At 37.7% G+C, this 4411-nt stretch overlaps 1 pseudogene; it reads right to left on the reverse strand.

The window, feature by feature from the left end:
- The window catches only part of LOC120223476, a 6371-nt pseudogene extending 2364 nt beyond the window's left edge, over positions 1-4007 (reverse strand).
- Between the last annotated feature and the right edge of the window lie 404 nt (positions 4008-4411).

Consider the following 4411-nt stretch of genomic DNA (forward strand, 5'->3'; position numbering starts at 1 on the left):
TCTCCTCTCCTCTCCTCTCCTCTCCCTCTCCTCTCCCTCTCCTCTCCCTCTCCTCTCCCTCTCCTCTCCCTCTCCTCTCCTCCTATCCCTGTCCTCTCCTCTCCTCTCCTCTCTTTAGTTGCTCTTGCTCTTAGGCCTCTAGTTTTCAAGATTACCACTGATCTGTGGAGGTGAATAGGAAAGAGCATCCTCAGAGCTCAGTTCTTACTGAGATTCAGTTGTTGTTCTTGAAGAATTGCTCTCCAGCTTCTTGAAGCCTTTGGGTAATTACCAGTATTTTGAAATTTTGATGTTGACCACTTTGCCACTGTTCTCCCTCCCTGTTCCCCAGAGTGGATAGTCAGAAGTTCTTACTTGACTGTTCCTAAAGTGTTCTCCAAGATACTTTTTAGGAACAATTTTTAGAGTTTTAAAAAGTGGCGTGAAAATACACAAGATTCTTGCCAATCCTGTAACCAGATGAGCCAATTATTTAAAATAAATCTTTCTCAGGAATCTAGTTTTGGAAGCAGGAGGTGAAAAAATGAATCTTGTTTACAAAAACTTATGAAAATAATACATCTGTTCTATGTATTTTTAACATGTGTTCTAAAAAAATTCAATGAAAAAAACCCAGAGTTTTTTTTTAATCAAATAGTGCTGAAACAAGTGAATAACAAAATAGAAATAAATTGGAACTTAATCTAATGCCTCACACAAAATATTTATTTTATATAGACATCTATTTAAGAATGCTAAAACTATAAAATTCATAAAAGTATATTTATGAGTAATTTTAGCAATATTGGGGGGTAGGCAAAATTTATATTTATATAAATCCACAGATCCATAACATAAAAGGCTTAGGCCATTAAAATGGATAAATTAGAGTTATCATAATTAAAGTTTTCTGCTTCAGATACTCTGATGATTAAATTTCACGTATACAGCTTGGCTAAGCTCTGGTACCCAATTGTTTGGCCAAATGCTAATCCAGAAGTTGCTGTATATGATTAACCTAAAAAATTTTTTTTAAGTTTTTATTTATTTTTGAGAGAGTGAGCAGGGGAGAGGTAGAGAGAGAGAGGGAGACACAGAATCTGAAGCAGGTTCCAGGCTCTGAGCTGTCAGCACAGAGCCTGGTGTAGGGCTAGAACCCACAAGCCATGAGATCATGACCTGAGCTGAAGTTGGATGCTCAACCAACTGAGCCACCTAGATGCCCCTAGATGTGATTAACTTTTATAATCAGTTGGCTCTCAGTAAGGCAGATTACCCTCCATAACGTGAGTTAGCCACATCCAATCAGTAGAAGGCCTTATGAACAAAAACTGAGGTCTCTCAAGAAGAATGAATTCTACTCTAAGACTGGAATATAACAATTCTGACTGAATTTCCAGTCTTTTGGCCTGCAATGGAGATTTTGGACTCAATACTGCAAATATCAAATTCTACCTGAATTTCCTACTTGCTGCCTTTGCCTATAGATTTTGATTTGCCAGCCCACACAATCATGTAAGACAGTATTTTAAAAACTCTCTAACGCTCCACACACACACACACAGGTGTCTCTGGGGAGCTCTATGCACATCCTGAAGAAAATTAAAAGGAAAACTAGAGAGTGGGGCAAAACATTTTAAATATATATCTATCTTACAAAGGGCTTGTATCCAAAATATAAAAAGTACTCTTTTAATCTAGTGATATAAAGATCCATAAAGAAGGGGGACAAATTTAAACAAATACTTTGTAACATGAGATCAAGAAATGGTCAATGGGCATATCAAATTATATTGAATATTATTTGTCATTAGATGTGGGGAATAAGCTTAGGAATTCCCTGGACTTGCACTGTTGAGTTAACAAGGCATAAAGAATTACAAAACCATAGGATGCTCACACCCAAATTTGGGTAAACAAGATTAGGCAAATAAGGATTGAGAGGGCAGGGCAAAGGCCCCCAGAATTGAGGGGGCAAAGGCCCCAATACAAAAGCATATGAGGTAAGCAAGATTAGGTATTCAGGGCAAAAACACCCCCCAATTTAGTACTATAACAGAAAGCTGCTTTCATAAGAAGGAAGGACCAAATTAGGTAACCAGACAAATAGGGCTGTAGATCACTGTGGATGAAACTGCCCAGAGTGGAGCTAATTAACAAAAGGAAGGTGCCTTGTTAACCCTGAGGCAGCATGCTTTATCTGTCTTATCTCCTAGGCTGGCTAAGATAAACAGAAGCTGGTGCCTCATGTCAACCATTAACATCCATCTGCCCAGCCCCAGGATTTTGGTTTATATTGACCCAAACCTCTAATGCTGTATATCTTCATAACCCCCTTTCCCTCATGCCCATGAGTTAATGTCCACAGATTCATTGTCTCTTTGTGCACATCCATCATGTTTGTAAGCCTTCTGATCTTAATAAATACAGAGCAAGGACCCTTATTTGGGGCTCTTGTCTTTTACTGGACCTGAGCCATCTCTTGCATTTTAATTTAATTTATGAAAGAGAGAGACAGAGCATGAGTGGCAGACGAGCAGAGAGAGATGGAGACACAGAACTTGAAGCAGGCTCCAGGTTCTGTGCTGTCAGCCCAGAGCCTGATGTGAAGCTCGAACTCACAAACCACACAATCATGACCTGAGCCAAAGTTGGATGCTCAACTGATTGAGTCACCCAAGCACCCCCAGATTTTTATTTGAATAAGGGGTACATGCTGGAATCTGTATGGAACCCCTAAGACATTAGTATGAGAATGTGTAATTAAGAGATAATAAAAGGAAAAATGGAATAATAAAAATTAAGCCAAAACAAAGCAAGAGGATTGAAAAAGTAATAGTACAAGTGAGATAAATGTGACTGTATCTCTATTTCATAGATTTAAGTCAAATGTATCAATAATTATAACAAATATTAACTATAAACTCTCTAAAAGGCAAACACTGCTATAACTCAATAACAGAATAGCAAATAATGTGATAAAAATGTGCAGAGAAGTTTATAAATTTTTTTATTTATTGAAATATACTTAAATATAAGATGGTGTCAATTTAAAGCTTACAATGTGTTGATTAGATACAGTTGTATATTGCATTATGTTTAATATCTTAGCATTAGCTAATACTCCCATCACATCACATAGCTATCATTTCTTTATTGTAAAAACAATTAAGGGTCTAGTCTCTTAGCAATTTTGAAGTTTATAATACAATATTGTTGGCTATAATCACAATGCTATACATTAGATCTCCTGAATGTGTTTATGTACTAGTTTCAAGTTTGTACCCTTAAACATCCCAGTTCTCCCACTCCTCAGTCCCTGCTAACCTCCATTCTATGCTCTGTGCAAGTTTACCTTTTTAAGATTTCACATACAAGTGATATCATGCAGTGTTTCTCTTTATGTAACTTACCTCTCTTAGCATAATGCCTTCAAAGTCCATCCATGTTAGGGGTGCCTGGTGGCTCATTTGGTTAAGCGTCCGACTTCAGCTCAGGTCATGGTCTCATGGTCAGTGGGTTCGATCCCCGCATCAGGCTCTGTGCTGACAGCTCAGAGCCTGGAGCCTGTTTCAGATTCTGTGTCTCCCTCTCTCTCTGCCCCTCCCCAGCTCGTGCTCTGTCTCTCTCTCTCTGTCTCAAAAATAAATAAACGTTAAAAAAAATTTTTTTTTTTAAAAAGTCTATCTATGTTGTTGCAAATGGCAGGATTTCCTTCCTTTACCTGGCCAAATAGTATTCCATTGCACACATACACATCTTCTTCATCCACTTATACACTGAGGGACACTTGGGTTGTTTCCATATCTTGACTATAGTAAATAATGCTGCAATGAATATGGAATTGCAGATATCTTTTTGAAATCCTGATTTCATTTCCTTTGGATGTATACCCAGAAGTGGGATTACTGGATCATATGATCAACTCTATTTTTTATTTTTTGAACTTCCGTACTGGTTTCCAGAGTATCTGTACAAACTTACATTCCCACCAGTAGTACACTAGGTAAGGTTCCTTTCCCATACATTTTCACCAGCATTTGTTATTTCTTATCTTCTAGATGATACACATTCTAACAAGTGTAAGGTAATATTTTATTGTGGCTTTGACTTAAGTTTCCCTGATAATTAGTAATTTGAACACTTTTCATACATTTGTTATCTATTTGTATGTCTTCTTTGGAAAAATATCTGTTGTTACTTTGCCCATTAAAAATTTCTTTTTTTTACCATTTAATTTTATTTTTGAGAGAGAGACAGAGTGTGAATGGGAAAGGGGCAGAGAGAGAGGGAGACACAGAATCTGAAGCAGGCTCCAGGCTCTAAGCTGTCAGCACAGAGCCTGACGTGGGGCTTGAACTCATAGACTGTGAGATCAGCATCTGAGCCAAAGTCAAATGCTTAACCAATTGAGCCACCCAGGCACCCCTAC

This window comes from Hyaena hyaena, unplaced genomic scaffold (genome assembly GCF_003009895.1).
Source record: "Hyaena hyaena isolate Hyena2069 unplaced genomic scaffold, ASM300989v1 scaffold_993, whole genome shotgun sequence".
In the NCBI taxonomy this organism is placed as follows: Eukaryota; Metazoa; Chordata; class Mammalia; order Carnivora; family Hyaenidae; genus Hyaena; species Hyaena hyaena.